This window comes from Oryctolagus cuniculus, chromosome 5 (genome assembly GCF_964237555.1).
Source record: "Oryctolagus cuniculus chromosome 5, mOryCun1.1, whole genome shotgun sequence".
Taxonomy (NCBI): Eukaryota; Metazoa; Chordata; class Mammalia; order Lagomorpha; family Leporidae; genus Oryctolagus; species Oryctolagus cuniculus.
This window is the reverse complement of record NC_091436.1, coordinates 17232636-17254317: the sequence shown is the minus strand read 5'-3', so window position 1 is coordinate 17254317 and position 21682 is coordinate 17232636. Positions and strand designations below refer to the sequence as shown.

Below are 21682 nucleotides of genomic sequence, written 5' to 3'. Positions count from 1 at the left end.
CAGTGCTTTGAGAAGCCTGGGCTTTGTTGCCTTGCATGCCTTTTCTGTACCATAGAGAATGCCTGTTCTGGAGGAAGATCATATTTGTGATAAAGCCCTTTCAGAGTTCGGTAGATATTAAAATAATTGTTGCATTTTAAAATCAAAAGACATGGAGTTGCAGTTGATCTCAAGTCCTGTGTAAGTTGCGTATTTTCTTTTAATATTCTTTGCCTTAAAAATGTGAAGTTTGGTTTCTTAAACTGTTGTAACTTCATATATCCTCTTTTGATGTGGAAAGTATTGGCATTGAAAAAAAATGGGGCTTAGCAATTCCTCAGGTTCTCGTAAATGGCATATTAAGACAGCCAGGCCCTCAGTCACGTGGTTGCCAAATTGGTTTTCTGTTTCTCACTTTCTTCCTAAGCTCTCTGTCTCATTTCTAACTCTTTGAGTGTTTTCAGGTGGGGATCTCCCGGTCGCCTCTAAGACTGCTTATTCTTAAAATAACATATGCCTTCTAATACTGTTGTTTGAGGAAATGCAATTTTATGCAGCCTCATCACTTCAAGGACAAGTTTAAAATCAATCTTCCGGCCGGCGCCGCGGCTCACTAGGCTAATCCTCCGCCTTGCGGCACCGGCACACCGGGTTCTAGTCCTGGTTGGGGCGCCGGATTCTGTCCTGGTTGCCCCTCTTCCAGTCCAGCTCTCTGCTGTGGCCAGGGAGTGCAGTGGAGGATGGCCCAAGTGCTTGGGCCCTGTACCCCATGGGAGACCAGGATAAGTACCTGGCTCCTGCCATTGGATCAGCGTGGTGCGCCGGCCACGGTGGCCATTGGAGGGTGAACCAACGGCAAAGGAAGACCTTTCTCTCTGTCTCTCTCTCTCACTGTCCACTCTGCCTGTCAAATAAATAAATAATTTAAAAAAATCAATCTTCCTTCCTCCTTCCCATTCCTCATGCCTCCTCAGTACCCAGTTTGTCACCAAATCTTACAAAATTGCTCACCATTGGCATTATCTGTTCATTTCTACTTCCTTTTTTAAAAAATTTATTTATATGACAAAGGTATAGACAGTGAGAGTGAGAGAGACAGAGAGAAAGGTCTTCCTTCCCTTGGTTCACTCCCCAAATGGCTGCTATGGCCAGCACCACGCTGATCCGATGGCAGGAGCCAGGTGCTTCTTCCTGGTCTCCCATGGGGTGCAGGGCCCAAGTACTTGGGCCATCCTCCACTGCCCTCCCGGGCCACAGCAGAGAGCTGGACTGGAAGAGGAACAACCGGGACTAGAACCGGCACCCATATGGGATGCCGGCACCATAGGTGGAAGATTAACCAAGTGAGTCATGGTGCCAGCCCATTTCTACTTCCATTGCTTCATGAAGGAAGCAATGAATGGTCAAGTGTCTACCACAAACTATAGACGGTATTTTTTTAAGTTGTAATTTTATTTACTTCTTAATGCCTTATGCTAATCCAATTCCACAGGTTAGCTGACTGAAGCCCTCAGAAACTTAAGTCCTTGTTGAAGTCACACAGTGAGCAATCTTTAAAACAGTTTAAGGTATAAATGCCCCACTGCAACTCCAAGACCAACATCCTTTTCACGACCGTGATGTGTGCACCTGTGTTAGGGCTGCATTCTCTGTCTCTGGGTCTTCTGAGCTCACGAACCTCCTGTTTGGTCTGCCCGCCCTCCTGGGCCACCCAGAGTGCAGAGGCAGCGGATCTCATGTCTGATCTGAAATTCACAATGATCTGTTGCTTTCTGTAGAAGCTCCTGGACTTTTCTTTCCATCCTTGGGCCAGCTGCTTTTGCTCAAGTGCTTTTGGTGCTGTGAGAAACCTCTCTGCTCCTTGGAGTCAGTGTAAGAGGAGGACAGTGGGCTCTGGGCTCACCTCCTTACTGGGAGGTGACGGGAAGATTACTTGCTTCCTCATCGCCAAAGTCGTGATGGTAAGCTCACGTCTGTTTCAGTAAGGGCAGTAGGGAGTCTGTACGTCTTGCCCACCAGAGTGAGTGCCTGGTCCTTGGCAGGCTGTCGGATGGAGCTAAGGAGGAGCAGCAATAATGATACTATCTTGACCTTATCTATCCTTTTAAACTCAGTTCAAATTCTTTCTTCTTTTTAAATCACTCCAATCTAATTTTATCCGTTTCCTTTTCCTAGTCACTATATCAGTTGGCCTCTCAACAATTCATTTAGTGATAATAATGATGTATTTCCTTTTGATGCTGCTTTTGGGTCTTAAAAAATCCTTTCTGAGGGGCCTACTTGGTCGCCTTTCCTGAGTGCTTATTCATTCCTTCTCTGATGGACTTGAGTAATTCAAAGACAGAGCTGGGTTTCAGGCATGCCACATGGCCTTGAACCTTCTGCATAACCATTCTCACTCATTTTTCACCCCAAATTAAGAAATGCTAGATGCATCCGTAAGAAATCAATAAGCCAAGATGGTTTTAAGTGTAGAGGGTTCCCAGCTAGGGCCTCCATCTAGCATAATTAGCCCTGATTTCCTTGTTCATAATTTTGAACATGAAGAATATAGCAGAGTAAAATTTAAAACCCAAAAAAATTTTGCTATCCAATATTTCTGATAAAACTGTCTTTCAAACTCTGGGCAATCCTGGAACATGGCTGTACACACAATCATGTTTTGTTTCCTTGGAGTGATGCTAAATTAGGGACTATTCTCAGTTTTTTCTTAATATTTTCCAGATTCAATTTTTTTCTGGATATTGCAATGCACAGTTGGTTAAAGCCACAGATGTGGAGCTTGTGAATACAGAGCACTGATTATATTTAGCCAAGGAAGAAAGACATCTCCTTGATCTGCCAGGCTTAGCATTGCTAAATTAAACTGCGCTCTGAGTTCTTCGGGGGTATCCCTTCCTGCGGGAACAGCATTCTTCCTTCTCAGGGTCAAAGTGGGGAATGAGTAGTTGGAAACCAGATCCCCCAGCTGTGGCAAGGTGTCCTCCTGGGGAATGCGTGGCTCCGCAAGTGAACTTGTTGCTTTGGGCCTCCTGTGTCTCTCGCCTTGTCTGTGGGCTAATACTAGGTGGAGCCCAGTGTGCACCCACCATCATTAGAACCCTGTAGGAGGGGCTGGCGCTGTGGCATACTGGGTAAAGCTGCCGCCTGCAGTGCTGGCATCCTGTATGGAAGCTAGTTAGAGTCCCAGATGCTCCACTTCTGATCCAGCTCTCTGCTATGGCCTGGGAAAGCAGTAGAAGATAGCCCAAGACCTCGGGCCCCTGCACCCACATGGGAGACATGAAAGAAGCTCCTGGCTCCTGGCTTCAGATCAGCACAGCTCTGGCTGTTGCAAGCATCTGGGGAGTGAAGCAGCAGATGGAAGACCTCTCTCTGTCTCTGTCTCCCTCTCTGCCTCTCCGTAACTCTGTCTTTCAAATAAATAAATAAATACATAACCTCCCCCTCCCTGCAAAAAAAAGAACCCCATAGGAATAAACAACCATTCACCAAGAGCCTTTTGGGACATGCTCCATTTTAAAATTGGTTATGCCTGTGCTTGTAGGATTGAGCGCGTGCGAGAAGAGAATAGTAAAATACTGGATTCTCAAGAGGGAGTTAGGGCTTTCTTCCTTTGGAACTCAGTGAACTGTTTCATCTACCTAGAAACCATCTTCAACTTTGTGGTTCTTAAGCCAACAAATGCAATTTCAAGGCTTTCCATTTTTTATGATTATTCGTGAACATGAGCTTTCCTATCTGAGAAACTTGAAGCGCTTATGAAAATGATTATGATGCTCACAAGGTCATGTCAGAGCACAAAGAAAACAGCTGGGAAGAGACTCGTTGACATAGCCTGCTGACCTGTGCTGAGATGTTCAACACATTCATTTGTTTGTCTTCCTCCATGATTGCTCTTCTGACCCTCTTGAAAGACGGCCAAGAAAAGGTTTTCTTTTAATTTTTTCCAACAACTTCTCAGAAGTTCATTCAGAATCGTAATTAGACAAATCACCCATGCTTTGGGAGTTGATTTTAAACATCAAATGTTTGAATTTACATAAAGAGAAAATTCTATCCCCAAGCCCATCAGCTTTTAGCCTTAAAGGCAAATATGTGGTTTTTCTAATTTTTGTATACAGTTGGCCCTCTGTACCCTCCGGGTCCATATCTACAGATTCAATCAACTGCCAGGCAAAAATATTTTTAAAAAATTAGGCATGTAGGGACTGACATTGTGATGTAGAGGGTTAAGCTGCCTCTTGCAATGACAGTATCCCATGTGAGAACTTGTTTGAGTCTTTGCTATTTCACTTCCATTTCCCTGCTGGGAAAGCAATGGTGCCCCTGAACCCATGTGGGAAACCCAGATTAAGCTCCTGGATCCTGGCTTCAGCCTGATCCAGTCCTGGCCATTTTTGGTGTGAACCAGTGGATGGAAGATCGATCTCTCTGTCTCCTTGTTCCTTTGTTTCTCTCTAATTCTGCCTTTCAAACAAATAAATAAATCTTTTAAAATATTATCTCTGTACCGAATATATATAGTTTTTTTATTTTGGTATTATTCCATAAACAATGTAGTGTAAAAACCATTTGCAGAGTATTTATACACAGTACTGTGTATGATAAGTAATCTAGGAATGATTGAAAGCAGGAATCTGTAGGTTCTATGCAAATACTGTACCATTTTGCATGAGACTTGAGCATCCTTGGAGTTTGGCATCTGAGGGCAATCTGAGAACTAAGTCCCTATGGATACCAAGAGATGAATGTGCTCAGTAAATGGGCTGAATAGTGGAGTCTCTTGATTCAACAAAATGTGACTTACATGTGAACCATTGAGAGCAAATGACCCACACTCTGTATCTTTGATTGAAGACTGACAGATTAATGCATTTTATTTTAGTTGACTAGTGTATGTTCAGGAAGAAAGAATTAGAGACACCTAAGACACCATCCTAATATTCAAAGCACATTCACATCGATTATATCTTTTATCTCCCCCATTGCAAGATTTCGAACTGTCTTTAGTACTTAATCAGATAGCACACTTTCCATTGGAGTACTGACTCTTACTCAAACTTGGTATAGTACAAAGTCGTCACCAAACCACTCTGGAGGGAGAGCGGCCTTTACGACGTGTTGATCAGTGACCCAGCAACATCCCTAAAGCCTCACTTTCTTCCCATTTTTCTGCCCTGCTCCTTGGGTAGGTGCCACTACATGGTCACTGGCTGGCTGTTACACACAAGTGCAGTAACAATTCCATTGTTTATATGCATGGCGAAAAAGAGCCAAACCTTCTGCCCAGCTAAATATAGTCAGTGCTCTGTATTCACAAGCTCCACATCTGATGAGGCTGCTTACATCATGAGAGCCGTAACAGCACGGAGAATGCCAAGCAGTGACTGGCTTAGATAAATCAGGACCCAGCTGGAGAGCCAGGGACAGGGTCGCCTGCACCTGTACCCCATGGCAGCATGTAGAAGGGATGAGGTGGCTACCCCGACAAAACACATCACTGAGGTCAGAGAAGTGGAAAATCAGTGCCGGGTGAGTCACCAGCTCTGCCCATTGTCCTCACTTATCATCCTTCTTTTATCTTCTAATTAAAACCCACGTCTGAATATAAATTATCAACCCCTGGAGCTCATCTCTGCAGACTTTTCATCATTAGACAACATTCCTCAAGTTACTTCGTGGCACCTTGGTGGAGGGGAAGGGAGTCTTGTGTTGTGGACAGGTGCAATGGCGTCCTCACCTTCTGGTCTAAGTCGCTGAGATCTCCTTGACCAGAAGTCCTGGGAATGCAGCTGACCCTGCCGTCTAGAATCAGTCATGTGCAACACCTGCCCTGGTCCACTGCGCTTTGTTCTTTGGTGTGTGGGAGTCATACTACATTCAGTGTAGACTTGGCGAGATGCTCTATTTTAAGTAAAAATTTCTCAGCTAAAAATGCCTTGTGTTCTTTCCTGTATGTTTAGGATTCAAGTGTGGGCTATAGGGACAAGGCTGGGGGAGACTAAACTGCTAAAGGACTTCCTAAGGGAAGCTTCTGACTTGGATGGTTGGGTGGGACTGGGTTCTAACCAGGAAACCCAGCTCCCTGTGGTATTTGGTGCCCAAGTTAAATGGACCAATGTTGGCAATTTGGGCATCCTTTATAATGCTAGGTCTGTTGGAAAATGTGTTCCTGACTTCAGACTTGAATTTGGGCTCAGAATGATGTAGAATACAATCTGTTTATAGGTTGCAAGTTTCTTGCATAAGCCTTTCCTGCTACTGTCACTGCAGGACAAAATGTCTTTGTTGTTGTCCTTTTGCAACAATACTATGTCATTAGATGAGAAAGCTTTAAGAAAAAAAGGACTTTTGTTCCTGACTGTGTCAAGGCTCTAATGATTTGATTTAATAATTAATGTCAAGGCTGTGTGGGAGCTTTCTTCCTGCTGGATGGTTTTCCTTTCTTTCTTTTTTTTTTTTTAAAAAGATTTATTTATTTATTTGATAGTCAGTTACACAGAGAGATGAGAGGCAGAGAGAGAGAGGTAGAGAGAGAGGTCTTCCATTCCTCTGGTTCACTCCCCAAACAGCCACAACAGCTGGAGCTGCACCGATCTGAAGCCAGGAGCCAGAAGCCTCTTCCAGGTCTCCCACAAGGGTGCAGGGGTCTAAGGACTTGGGCCATCTTCTTCTGCTTTCCCAGGCCATAACAGAGGGCTGGATTAGAAGTGGAGCAGCTGGGACTCAAACTAGTGCTCACATGGGATGCCCGCACTGCAGGTGGCAGCTTTACCCACTACTCCACAGCATCAGCCCCTGATTTTTCTTAATTCTTGAATGTATCAGTGTAAGTCACTGGGAAAAGACTGTTGTTTCTTTTCTAGAAAGTAGGTGATAAAACCCCACTATTGACATTTGTTCCTCTATTCTTTAAGGTTTGACAAACCAGGGAAGTTGATGGAGGTAGAATGGAGGACCCCACTAAGGAGCTCAGATAATAGGAGGAAGGTACAGTTAAGGCTAAAGAGTTTGTAACGCATAATCTTGGCCTCAGTGGTCCTGTGTGCCCCAAGAAGGCCGAACTTCTACATCCCCCTGTAGGATGATTATTCAACAGGTGCAGAAAGAGGGATCTTGCATCCTCTGGTTTGCTCCTGCAATGCCTACAATAGTGAAGGTTGGGCCAGGCCAAAGTCAGGAGCCAGAAACTACATCTGAGTCTCCCACATGGGTGACAGGGACCAAAGTACTTGAGCTATCACCTTCTGCCTCCCAGGGTACACATTAGCAGGAAGCTGGATTGGAAGTCAAGCAATAGTTTAACTCTAAGAAGACTATTTCCATAAGCTGTTCAATTAGTCAAATCCTGCACTTTCAACAAATGTAAAAAAACCAGCATTGTGTTATCTCAGTGCAACTCTAAGACCGGGATTGTACCAGGGGGACTTCTGTCTGTTACATGCACCCCAGTGTTATAAAGTGTCTTGGAAAAGAGTAGACTGAAGCATAGAGCCCAGCGACAGCCTCCCAAAGTCTATGCATTGTTTTTGTTTGTATTAGTCCACACTTTCATTTTTGTAACAGATAGATCTAAGCCTTGTTTTATTAATTTCATCGGAAGTTTTGAATTGAATTTACATTAAAATTACTCAGGAGAAAGTACAACCTGGTTTTCCTCCCACAGCCTCTGCTGCTGGAGAACTTGGATAGAAACTGAATTCAGAAGTCTGGGAAGAAATGAAGTCATGGAAAGCAGAACTGACTCTCCCTTAGAACTACCCAGGATAGTAAATTCACTGACAATAGCAAGCAAAACTACCTACTTATTGTAGAGTACTGCTCCTCCCTTTAAAAGATTTCCCAGTCAGTGGGTATAAAAATGATAAGGTCTCTTGTCTATTTGCAAGGTATGTGTATAGACACAGAAAGCTGAAGTATTTGAAGGTTAACTTGGATGCAGAGGGGCCTGAAATACTTATATACGAGGTTACTTCAAAAAGTGTATAGACAAATGGAACTTAAAATTTATTTTGATACAATTTTTTTAAATCTTTGCATAGTTTTTTGTCAATACTCATTTTCATAAGCTTTTTGAAGACCCTCCATTTGTATGGATTTTAAATTTTTTTCTACCAACATATCTTTTAATTCAATTTTCCGTGAACTTTTTGAAGTAGCCTTGTACAAATAATTCTTTTGAGGACTATAATACTGAAGACTGACTCTGAAAGTTGGTTGAAAGTTCTTTTACATTGGTTGTTTGACGTGGGAGCTTTGTATGAATTACAGAAGGCTCCATGTGCCCAGGTATTCCTATATGTTGCTGCCCGCACAAGCTGAATGAGAACCTCACTGTGGTTTGTGCCTGCCAAGAACAGGCATAAACCATTGGCTACTCTACCTGTAAGATTTGCTAAAAACAAAAATTATGGGAGGCTTCAACAACCAGAACACCTTCCAAACAAAGTCCACAGTGATTTAGGTCTTTATGGTTCTCTTAAATATTTTTCAACTCCTCCTAGTCCAGTTCTGAAAAATGAATTATGGTTTTCTTAGAGAGCCAGCAGTTGTTCAGTTTCTAGGTGCGTGTGTGTGTGTGTGTGTGTGTGTGTGTTGAGTTATTCTATACAATGTAATGGTCCATTTGAGAAATTATATATGAAGCTTATATATTATATAGAAATTATATCTATGAAGCATCATTTCTGTTATTGGGTAGTCTGAAGCGATCTTTGAGCCCTGAACTCTTCCTGATGCATTAGAACATAGTGGTCTCCATGGTTTCTGGCTGGCAGGTGACCAAGTCAAGAGTTCAGCATTCCAGAGAGCTGGGCACAATGTTCCTAACCAGGCCTGACTTGAAATACCAACACAAAGGACTTTCAAATCAAATGCTTCATTTGCAATCACTGAAAATAAGTGGATTCTTTGCAGGGAAAGAGTACAGGTTAAGACATTAGTGCTTCATTTATTTAGGTTTTTGTTTCTGGAAAAATATCTGGTGATGCAAGGTGCAAATTTTTCTCCAATCCCTCTACTTTGTACTATGTAATACAAAACAGAGTTTGTCTTATTTGACTTTAAATGCAAATAAAATGGGAGCCAAATTATTGTGCCCAATATATTTTGTACATCTGGCAATAATCTTAGTATTTTATGGTAGTGATGACTCAAAGCAATTGTTAATCCAGATTTATTTTTAAGCATTTTAATTTGAGCTTTCTGCTCAGGGCTTGTTCCTCCCCCACCTCATTCTGTAGGAAAGTCTAAATTAAGATCATTGTAAACAACCGATGGTCATCTTTGAACTCAGACATTTGCCCTGCTACACTGTGGGTTCAGGGAAGACAAAAAGAGGTTTCTGATTTAGAGTGAACCCTCAAATAAAGAAAGAAGAAAGAGTCAGACTTGTAGATAGCTTGGATGTGTTTTTATTGCACAGAATGAGTAAGAACAAGGAGAAAAGATGATTTTTGTCTAGGTGTAGGGGTGTTGAAGAGACTTCTGGGATGGCTTTCAGTTTCCTATGAGGTCATTCTGTGACCTAGTTTACTGCCTGAATCTTCTCAAATCTGTAAAGCTTTCATCTAAGGGGAGAGGTAACCCATGAGCTGACATGTGAACTCATAAGATGCTCTTTGGGGTTAAATTTTTGCCTAAATTACTTTCAAGACTTTCCTTGTTGTCAAAGATACTTGAACTATTCATTTAATCCTTTTGGCATCATCCTGTGAAGCAATGCAAAGAATGATTCTTAAACTTCAATCAGATTCTAGCGAAAGTGTTCATGTTGACATTGCTCTAACCCAGATTTTGATACTAAGATGTATTTCTAATTTCCTTTTGAAACCATTCCTGGGATAACTAAGGGATTTTTTTGTATTTAAAGAAAACAGTGGCTTTATTAATTTTTCTCGCTGTCCCTCATTGAGATGGTTGCTTATTTTTCTTCATAAGCCACATGAATATTGATAGAAGAAAAAAGATACTGATTTTCACATGTGTTTGTGTTTTCAAAGTAAATAAAAAATGAGAAATCAATTGCAAAAATCAGTAATATTTGTTATTTTTCTAATAAAAAATTGACGTAAGTAGGTCCTTTTTTGATAGCCTCTCACTGACCTTTATCTCATTGCCTTTATAAGGAATATTATTCATTTAATCATTTTTGTGAAGATATGTATAAAATAAATGTGTTCGTAGCACGGAATACGTGTAACAACAGGGCAAAGGACTGGAAGAATAATCCAGAATGACAATAGTGAAGCCCCAGATGGGGCCACCATTTACATCTCCTTAGACCTGCTCCTCAGTCTCTACCCACTGTTGACCACAAATTCCTCCCAGGATGAGCGCCCCCTAGAGTTTTGCCATCATATCAATTCTGAAGCTCAAGGTGATCAAAAAAAAAGTATTTGCATTCACATGTTCATTCAGCAAAACTTTTGGGTATCCTGTGTACCCTAGGGCTGTAAGGAAACCATGGATCCCTTATGCATACATAGCTAAAGGGCGGATTTGCTGTTGATCCCAAATAGTAGCTCATTTGAAGGAAATGGCATGACAGTAGCAGCTCTTACATTGCTTTTTTTCCTCCATTCTAAAGAGAGTTCCTTTCATGAGGACAGGGCAGAGCCGTTATGGGTAAAAGAACCGAAGCCCAAGACCACTTAGGACTTGGTTGAGTGAGGAATCAGACAGTGACTGGCTCGGTCTGTCACACAGCCAGCATGGTGGAAGGACTCCATGTGCCAGGTTGAAAGCTGAAGTACAAGGGTTCGGGTAGAAGTGTGACACCCACAGAGAGCAGAGTCTTGTGGCGCAGGGAGGGGATGGCTTTTAAAACCACAGTAAGTGTCTAATTCTACACCATGGTGAGTGCCATGAAGGAAAAGCAGAGGCACTCTAAGAGAGTGGGTTTGATCAGCGGTGGTTAGGGAAGATCTGAAGTTGGGATGGGAAGGAAAAGAAATAATGAACTGAATTAATGAAAACCAGAGAGGGAGAGCTAATGAGCAACGGAGATCAGGTTGGAGAGAGAGAGATGAGAACTCTGCCATGCACAGCCTTGCTGGCCATGTTTAGGCATTTGGCTTTTGTTGTAAATGCAATGAGAATGTATTTATAGGTTTTAAGCAGGAGAGTGATGTCATCCAGCTAAGCTTTTTGGATATCCACACTCCATCTGTAGAGAATGAATTGCAGACAGTGGAGGGAAAGGGGTAACAAGTAAGAGGCCTCGTGCTTTAGGCCAGTCAATAGACCATGGTTCTTTGCCACAGGAGGTCCTGAGACTGAAGAACTTACTCTCTTGGCCACGTAAAGGATCCTCAGATGGTGTCAAGGAGCCACCATTTGAGTAATAGGAAAAGAAAATGATACCAGAAGTCTCATTTTTCCAGTATTTTCCTCGCTGATCTCATTGTTTATAACTTGTGCAAAGATTCCCTCTGCAGGGGTTACCTCTATACTGTGCAGGCCTTTGGCGCCTAATTGCATGGACATCCACTGAGCACATTAGCTTTACTGGGTGCCTTGATGTTCTGTGGAAATCCTGGCAATGACTCCTATATCCTTTCCCTTCTCTATTGTTCCTTTACGTTTCTGGGGTAAGCCAGAGGAAATTGACATTGCCTGGTGGTGGGGATGAGTGAACATCAAGATTACAGGTGATCTGCTCATTGTCTTAGAAGCTGAATCCTGGGAAAAGATCACATTAGTTGCTCACTGAATCTGTAAACCCGTATTCCATCAATGCCATACTTCACCAGTAGCAGCATATGGGTGAAATATGACAGTACGAAAAATTAGGTGATGATTGAAGGAGAACATAGTTATGTGTTGCTTCTTTTTAGATGTCGATTTCATTTCCACACAGGCAATTTTACAATGACAAGAAAGTGAGAAATCGTAAGTTTTCAAGGTTGGGTGGGAAGAAAGGGCACCGTCTATAGAGACAAAGAAAGGTGAGGCTAAATAAAATAACTAATGCCTCTGATACTCTTCTTTCTCTTGAGGTTTCCACAGGTACACTCCCAGCATGGTGTCTGCCTCTGAGCAGCAGGAAATAAATAATTCAGCATTTTCTGCTATATATCAACTCTCTGCTTATTTTCCCCCTCAAATTACATATTCTGGCAAGGCTTCTCACTTGTTAAAGCGTTTAATTATTGTGTTTGGCAGTCATGGCTGGTTGCATTATATAAACAAATGCCTACTTCAAACATTGAAACTGATTTTTTTTCATAGTCTGCCAGAAAGCGAGACTATTTGATGTGCAGTTCGGATGGTGTCTTTCTGATTATATAATTTAGGTCTGGGAATAGAGTTTTGGCATTTATCTGCAGCCCTTATGCCATAGAAAATTAGCCTGTAGTATCCTCTCCTAAGGGCAAATCATCAAGCATACAATCTCCAAAAACACATTTAAGGTCATCTCTATCCAATTAGAAGACCTTTTTATCTTTGACCATATGCACATGTCTTCGGTACTGAATTATTTTTAACCTTCTGTGTAACTTGTGACCTCTGCAAAGCTGTAGCTCACTTGGCCCCCATGCTGGTCATGGCAGGATCCACTGGGGATCCTACATACTTGCTAGCTGACCCTTCAGTTCAAGAACTATATACACCTGTATTTGAGTAAAATGTTAAGATACCATTTTTTCTCTTTTTAAAGATTTATTTATTTATTCAGAAGGCAGAATTACAGAGACAGAAATCTTCCATCTTCTGGCTCACTCCCCAGTAGCTACAATGGCCAGGACTGAGCCAGGCCAAAGCCAGGATCCAGGAGCTTCATCTGGGTCTCCCACATGGGTCCAGGGGCCCAAACACTTGGGCCATCTTCTGCTGCTTTTCCCAATGCATTAACAGAAAACTGGATCAGAAGTGGAGAAAAATGGGGGCACGAGGCCGGTGCTGTGGTACAGCAGGTTAATTCCCTGGCCTCAAGCACCGGCATCCCATATGGGCGCCAGTTCTAGTCCCGGCTGCTCCACTTCTGATCCGGCTCTCTGCTATGGCCTGGGAAAGCAGTGAAAGATGGCCCAAGTCCTTGGGCCCCTGCACCCACGTGGGAGACCTGGAAGAAGCTCCTGGCTTTGGATTGGTGCAGCTCCGGCCATTGCAGCCAATTGGGGAGCAAACCATGAGATGGAAGATTCTCTCTCTCTCTCTCTCTCTCTCTCTCTCTCTCTGCCTCTCCTCTCTCTGTGTAACTCTTTCAAATAAATAAATAAATATTTTAAAAAAATAATGGGGGCACGAAATGGTGCTCATATGGGATTCTGGCATCACAGACAGTGGCTTAACCTGCTATGCCACAACAGTGGCTCTGAGAACCACTTTTTTCTGAACTCAGTTTACAGAAGGAAGTCTCTCTCCCTCCCCTCCACACACACATAGTATTTAGCCATGAAGATTTATATAAGGAAAATGGAAACCCTCTGGGTGTGTGTCATCTTATCAGTCTTTTTTGTTTTTAAAGATTTGTGTTTATTTATTTGAAAGAGTTACAGAAAGAGATAGAGACACACACACACACACACAGAGAGGTCCTCCGTCCGCTGTTTTGCTCCCTAAATGGCCGCAACGGCCAGAGCTGAGCTGATCTGAAGTCAGAAGCCAGGAGTTTCTTCTGGGTCTCCAAAGGACTTGTGCCATCTTCTACAGCTTTCCCAGGCCATAGCAGAGAGCTGGATCAGAGGTGGAGCAGCTGGGACTAGAACCGGCACCCATTTGGGATGCTGGTGCTTCAGGCAGGGGCTTTAACCCGCTGTGCGGCAGCGCCCACCCCCACCCTGTCAGTCTTCATGCAAGCCTTCCCCACCTGTCTTCAAGGCTGGTCTGTGGAGCTTTTGTTCACAGAGTTGACCCTGAGGCACAGCCAAAGTCTGAATCATCAGAGAAAGTTAAATTACGGTTTAGATGCTATACTTACTAAGGTGGGAACTTGCCTAACTCAGTCTGGAGGGGAGGGGAAATTAACAAGGGTTGAAAGAAGTTTTTATCGTTAACCCTTAAGTCACCAGAAAGTTCACTTCGGCTGACCTTCTCATCTCTTGAGGAATTTGGCTAATTGCTGCTTTACTCTAATAATGATGACGGAATGAGTGAGCTCAGTCTAAGCTCTCTTTGCCCTGCCTCAGAATCAGCAATTATATAACCTCATTTGAGAAATAGTTCTGCCAAAATGAAGACCAGAGACTCAGTTCAAGCTATCATTATCAATCATTGTACATTTATGGCACCTGCATTTCACTTTTATTTCAAGTTGCTCGGTGCCAAATTATATCTTAGACATTTCCTAGAAAAGATGCACACTAATGGGGAACTCTGTTACCTGAAAATATGGTGGCACACACACAACCTCTGTATGAGCTCTTGTAGCCACCCAGGTGAGAAGTATTTAATAACCACAGGCAACATTTGGGGAGCACACCATGTGCCAAGAGTGAGGGGTAAGTTCTTTGCATGGACTTGATCATTTTTCCTCTATCGCCCTGTGATAACACCCCTTGAAGGTCATCTCCCAGCCTTCACCATTTATTGATCCACAAGATTCAGGAGCTGCTGCTGTGGCTTGGGTGTGGCTTGTCCCCTAGGGGTTCACGGGATAGAGGCTTGGTTGTCAGCGTCACAGCTGGGGCCTAGCAGAGGTCTGTAGGACATTAGGGGTGCTGCCCTTGGCAGTGACTGTGGGGCCACAGCTTCTCTGGCTTCCGGTTTTGAGCTGTGCTCTCTGCTCTCACTTGCCTTGCACCACTGCCATCCACCAGTAGGTAATGCAGCTAGGGGGACCCCTTGCAAGAAGCTGTGCCATTGGTGTTTTGACTTTCTGCCTCCCAACTGTGAGCTCAAGAAATCTCTTTCCTTTATAAAGTCAGCCTGTCCTAGGTATTTCATTATAATGACAAAAATCTAATAATACACGTGCCAAAAGTTGCACAGCTCCTAACTAGCAGAAACAATGCGCGTGCTCAGATCTGTCAGACACCAAAGTGTTTGCCTATAGCCAGGTGCTCCATCTCCCTTGCAGGTGGAGTTTTGGCAAAGGGAGCTCCTACAGCCTCCTCTCTGTTTTCCACACTTCCAGTCTATCCGGATCATCTTGAACCTTTTATCCCCTTTCCTGAGATGGTTTTCTTTTGGCCTGTTGTCTTTAATGAGCATGAGGATTATTTACATCTAAAAAGATGAAATTAAATATGAAAAATGAAGCTAGATAAACATTTCAGATATCCTGATCAAATACCGATAAAACTTAGGTGAATCGAGGAAAACACTAGTATAAGTAAAGTTACTAGCACAAGATCAGATAGAAAAGGAAAAATATCCAAGATTCAGGTCACATGCCTCACAGTAGGCCCCACGGTGAATGCCGTGAACTAGAGAATCCTAGATCTAAAGTAGCACAGCTTTTGCTGTGAAGGGGAAAATTTTTTTGAAGGAGAAAAAAAATAAAAAGGGAAAAGATAGACAAATATATAAGAGTTAAGACCTTTTAAAGGCAAAGCAAAATGAAGCAACAATATGGGAAAATATGCATAGCAGAAATTAGAAAATTATACACACATGCATCTATATAAATGTGAGCATATCAGATTCTAATTGGGTAAGTGATCCAAAGATATGAAGAGCTATTTCACATGAAAGAAGACAAATAGAGAACCATATATGAAGATATATTTAACTTAAATAAATTTAAAACTGAAAATATTTTATACCTACAGATGGAACAAAAGTCAAAGGCCACCCCAGACAAGATTGTGTGGGAAAACAGGATGTGCTCGTGTGTCAGTGCCAACAGTGTAAACTCTGTTCAGTCTTTTTGGAGAAAACCTGAGGGTCTGCAATGAGAATGAAATCCCTCTGACTCTGCAGAGCTCTTCCCGGGGATTGATCCCAAAGGAATGGTGGAGACAAGCATTGGGGCAAGGGCAGTGCTACCAGCTGTGAACAATGGGGTTCAAAGCATTTCTTTTTTTTTTTTTTTTTTTTTTGACAGGCAGAGTGGACAGTGAGAGACAGAGAGAAAGGTCTTCCTTTTGCCGTTGGTTCACCCTCCAATGGCCGCTGCGGCTGGAGCACTGCGGCCAGCGCATCACGCTGATCTGAAGGCAAGAGCCAGGTGCTTATCCTGGTCTCCCATGGGGTGCAGGGCCCAAGCACTTGGGCCATCCTCCACTGCACTCCCTGGCCACAGCAGAGAGCTGGCCTGGAAGAGGGGCAACCTGGACAGAATCCGGCGCCCCGACCGGGACTAGAACCAGGGGTTCTGGCGCCGCAGGCGGAGGATTAGCCTATTGAGCCACGGCACCGGCCCAAAAGCATTTCTAACCTCAAGGAGTAGTGCAATTCAAAAACACTAAATAGTACATGTTCAAAAATGTCTTCATAAGTTAATTATAATGGATAAAAGACAGCCTGATCGCTTAAAACTAGAGGATTGGTTACTTTGCTGAATAACCGCAGGACTTTACTGCCCTCCAACTCCTGCCTGTCTTCACAGCCCACCTCTTCCCAAGGGGTCTCATCCCTGCTCCAGCCACCTTCACTTCAGCTGCCATCGTCTCTTCCTTAACTGGTCTCCATTTCCGTCTCCATTTCCATATTGGTCCTCACAAACTCCCATCTATTTCCCAGGCTCATTGAGAGTCTTCTTTTCAACACACAGCTCTGATCGTGGGATTCCTCCATGGAGAACATCCAGTCCAAGCTCTTTTTGCTAGAGGCATACGTAAGGTCCTTTGTGAAACCTGATTCCTGATGACCTCTTATAGTCTTCTTTCTTGTTTCTTTCCTTCCTAACCCTTCCCCTCCTCCCACCACACACACACACAGGGTCTCCCTTAATGCATTGCTTGTAGTTCCCCCAAAAGGGACCCTGTGTCTGCATATGGCACTCCCTCTCTCTCAAATGGTACACCTGCCCCACCCCGCCATCCCACTCGTCTAGATTGGATGGCTCCTTTGTATGCCTATTTGTTCTTCTGGACTCCATTCAAAAATCATCCCACCCAGGGACATTTTCTTGCTACAGGCCCCTTCCCAACACACACAAACACTAGACTAGGTGAGGGGGCCCACCTGTGTTCCCCATAATAGCGCAGACATGGCTGGCCCATAGAATTGTTTTCATTGCAAAAGAAATTCTGAATTCCACAGCCTGTTGTCTGAGCAGTCATTTTCTACTTAACTTGGGTCAAAAAGTATTAGCTTGCTTAATCCCTGACATGTTAATTGTCATACTATCTTTCATACTGTTTTATAATAGTAGCTACCACCGTTTAAGGCTGTGGGTCAGAACTGTATGTCCATGCTTGTTTCCTTGCAGCTGCTGATGCTGGCACCGGTTTGAGGATGGCCCGATTTGTGAGCCTCCAACAGGCATGGTAGAAAAGGAAGGGGGAGGGGAGAGTCCTCCAGTGGCATCAAGAAAGGTCTGGACCACTGAGAGGTAAAAGGGAGGTCACCACGTGTGGGAGTTTACCTGATTAAAGGTACTCCTAGCTGGGATTGCACTAATTTTGTTAAGTAGAAACCCCATTTAGCTGTTTGTTACTTTAAAAGTCTAGTAGCAAATGTTCTCAGTAATAATGAAGAGGGGAGACATAAGGCCTTTTCTTTATTTTTTTTAAAAAAGTATTTGAAAGAGCGAAAAGGAGAGGGAGACGAAGGTGAGGAAGGGGGAGAAAAAGAGGGAGAGCAAGAGGAAGGGAGAGAGAATGACAGGTGCACCAGGAAAGGCTTCTGTGACCATCCATAGAAGGACACACATCCCACACATCTTCCATCTGCTGGTTCACTCCCCTAGTGGCTGCAGGGTAACTGGGACTCTAGCAGAAACTCCAACAGGGGGTGTTGGCATTGCAGGCAGTGACAACCTGCTGTACCAAACACCAGCCCCTATGAGGCCTTTTCCATTTGCTTTCTTGTCTTTAATACAAATAGTAATTTTGATGCCTTACATCTGGGTATGAGTATTACCTGGTGGCCAAACACAAAATATCCATACACGTCCTCCACTTTTTGGAGGAAAGCATTTAAAACCATTCAGTCCCTGACTAAGCTTCAAAATTCTATAAGCTTGGAGAAATCTAGCTCCTTAATAACACTTGATTTGTAAACAACAATTATTAAGAGATCCATGTTCATTTCAGATGCCCTGGTAAACATAATTTTTTTATTAGGTTCAGCCTGAGTTACCCATCTTGACCCAATCTAATTGATGTAAATGGTAGGAATTAATTTTGTGCAAGAGGGATAAAGACTAATCCAAGTCACTCAACGCCTTGTAATTTACCCACCCGTGTACTCTTCAAAAAAGAGGGAGAAATGTTGGCACATTCTCTGACTTCAGGTTCCATATTAATTTAATGGAGGGCTCTAAAATGTAATAGGGTTCAATTTCAGGGTAGAATTACAAGAAACAAAGATTTTGTTAATGCAGATGGTTGTTTCCAATGACCAAGTGTTGATTCTGTTCTAATTATTCACGGGCAAAATGAATGTTGGATTAAAAAGAAAATATTTCTTAGAGGCTTTTAAGTTGAGTTAAAAACCTGGATTTTACCATATTAGGCTATCATTGATGCAGTTTTTAAAGCCCCCTATCTCTGAGTAGCAATTAACTGTAAACCAGTAATCAGCCTAAACTCAATCTACTTTTTTTTTGAGAAAATGAGAAATACAACCATGAAAAAAAATAAAAGGATGCATATGTGAATAATTTTCTACAAAATTAGTATTTTCAACAAACTCCTCTGAAGCCACATAGGTAAATGAAGGCTCCATCCTCTTAGAAGTTCTCCCTGCCTTTCTTTGGTATAAGGAGAAAGTAAATTTTTGCCTTTGTTTGGTATAAGGCGAAAATAAATTTTTTGCAGTGTTTTAAGGGTTAGGTGTGAGAAGACTCCATTGCCTTAAGTTTATTTCTTAAGTTGCTATGTTTTAATGCAAGTTTGAGTTGTTAATATTTGTAAATCCAAGTTTTAATCTTATAATTAATTTGATGCTGCAGAGTTCTTTCATAATTTGTAAATTTTGTGAGTTTTATGGCTATGTGCAGAAATAAGGACCTTCCAGGAGCAGAGGAAATGTGACCATTGAGTTGCAATAGGAGACAGGCATGGGCCACCCATCTTTCGCCAAATTGCTCCCTTTGAAGAATCTGTAAAATAAAGTAATATCATAAAGTGGACAATGTTTTCCCATGGGAATTAGTTGATAATTACAGGTTGCTTTCTTTACCAGAATTTAGTGTCTGATTAGAAACAGCAGTGTGTTTTTGCAAATTACAACATCTGTGCTAGCAATAAAGTCACACGAAGTATACCAAAGTCCCCAGTGCACAATATTTTATCTCATTCATTCAACAAATACTTGATGAACATGCACTAAGTGCTTGGCACTATTCTAGACCCTGGGAATTTGAAATGAGTCAAAAACTCATGCCCCTTCCAGCAATATTATCACACGATACTCATAGGGAGAGGCCTGTAAAGAAACCGTCATTGTAAACTATAAATGCCAGACAGGGAGAAATACAGGTGTTTTCTTGAGGAGGTGATGACTGAATCCAGCTCTGAGAGATTAATAGTAGTTGTGTCAGGAGCTAACAGGCAGTGTGGAGAGGCTGTGAGCCCTGAGGATTGGAGAAGAGCCGTGAGTGTGTAGAGAGAGCCAGTAGGTTAGCAACATGGCAGGGAGTAGGACGTGTGGGGCATCATAGCCCGAGTTAAAGATTTTGATCTCATCCTAGGAGAAGTGGAAAGACATGGAAGAGTTTCCATCTGAAGGGATACGTATGGCATGACATCATGCTTGCAGTCCGGAAGGTTCTGTTTCAATAGTCCCGCCCCATCCAGGAGAACATTCTGAAGAATATAGCAGTACAGGTGGGAAATGACCAGGGCAAGGATTTTTTTTTTTCCAAAAAGCATAGGTACCAAAAATAAATATCTTTTGATTCTTTTCTTTTTCATGAACTGTTTGAAACCCATACATAGTACACAAAAGGCTCCATATCAAAGTCAGTTACCACGTTTTATCTTCTTTCCCCTAGAGCTGTGCACAGCTATTTCCCCTAAATGCAGTTATTTGATCCAAAGGCCATTGCTAAGTCCAGAGCAGACTCTCTGTGGTATCTAAGGGAGAGAGCCCAGTGATCTAGAGCCAACTCGAGACCCTTAGTGTGGGACCCTCAAACCTGGGGATGGGCCCCCGAATCCAAATGTTGCCCTTGTCAGTTTCCTCTTGGCCTTAAGTGCAGGATGGGATTTGGAACACTGGTGCTTTGAGTGCTTGTGCCTTGCAGTAATTGTTTCACTGCTGATGTCCAAAGAGTGAGTGAGCACAAAGGCTCTCCTTTTCCTATAGAGTCTTCCTCAATACACCTGCTTCAAAAACACTGCACCTGTGGGGCTTAGGGGCCAGCCATGGCCGCCTGCCTGCTAATACCCACTCCCCCATGGTTAGGCCACCAAGCTACCTGCTTATGGGGATAAGGCCTGAGCCCCACTTGCACCTGCAGACCCAGCATTTGAGAAAGAATTAACCACCTTGGGCAAAGTCATCTTAATGTGAATTAGCTGCCAAAGTAGAAATGGCACCGCGGCTGCTCGCTGGGCCACAGTCAGAGCCATCTGCAGGGCTGTAAAACTGACCATGGCCCAGCACAACCTGCTGCGAACTGTCCAGGTGAAAACAAACAGCCCACACTTAGAACAGGATCTGCCAGCAGCTTCACTCTTCAGGATTTGCTTTGTTCCTGGAATGCCGTGTGCAGGGACCGTTCTACTAGAGGTTGGGATTTAGGGAAAGAGCAGTAAAGACCCTCTCTTCCTACCCAGGTTCTAAACCAATCTGACATGAAAACGAATGAGTAAGGTGATGGAGACCAGGGTCTCACTTTTTTCAAAAGATTTATTTATTTATTTATCTGAAAGGCAGAATTAGAGAGAGAAAGAGAGAGAGAGAGTTCTTCGATCTTCTGGTTCATTCCCCAAATGGCCACAATGGCCAGGATTGGGTCAGGCTGAAGCCAGGAGCCTGAAACTCCATCTGAGTCTCCAGCAAGAAGGGTTCAGGGCTCCCAGAACGTGGGCCATCTTCTGCTGCTTTGCAGGGCTGACTAGCAGGGAGCTGGATCAGAAGTGGAGCAGCTGGGACACATACTTGAACACTTATGGGATGCCAGTGCCACAGGGACTCAGCCTGCTGCACCACAGTGGCAGCCCCTGGGGTCTCACCTTTTAGGCTGATAAAGCTGACAGGGGAGAGAGTGCGCTAGGCCTGTGAGCAGGGGGACATCCTCACACTAAACTCAAAACTGGAAGACTTCCTGCCCAGCAGGCTGGACTGAAGCAGTCCTCTCCATACTGGAGCAGAGCCCGTACGTGGAAATTTATGTGGCTGAGAAGTGAAACAGGGTGCATGCTTCGTGGCAGCCAGTGCCCTGCCCGAAGAGCAGAAGGGCACAGCTGGATCGGGCCTGCCCGGGGCGGCCTTCTGCTCGGCGCTGATCCCACCCCCATAAGTGTGTGAGAGGCCAGAGCGGGACCGGGAGCTCTTGCAGCACCACCCTGATGGCAGGAAACATCAGGAACAAGGAGGAAATTCTCCCCAGGCAGCCCCGCCCATGCCCCAACAAGTCCTTCCTGAAGTCCTGCCTCATTCTGATGGCTTGGTGCACGTTTTCACAGCAGACAACCAG

General features: G+C 43.5%; 1 protein-coding gene across 8 annotated transcripts in view; it reads left to right on the top strand.

Moving 5' to 3' along the window:
• PLEKHG1 (pleckstrin homology and RhoGEF domain containing G1) overlaps positions 1-21682 on the top strand; it is a 229386-nt gene that overhangs the window by 69890 nt on the left and 137814 nt on the right. The gene's annotated exons all lie outside the window — the stretch shown is intronic.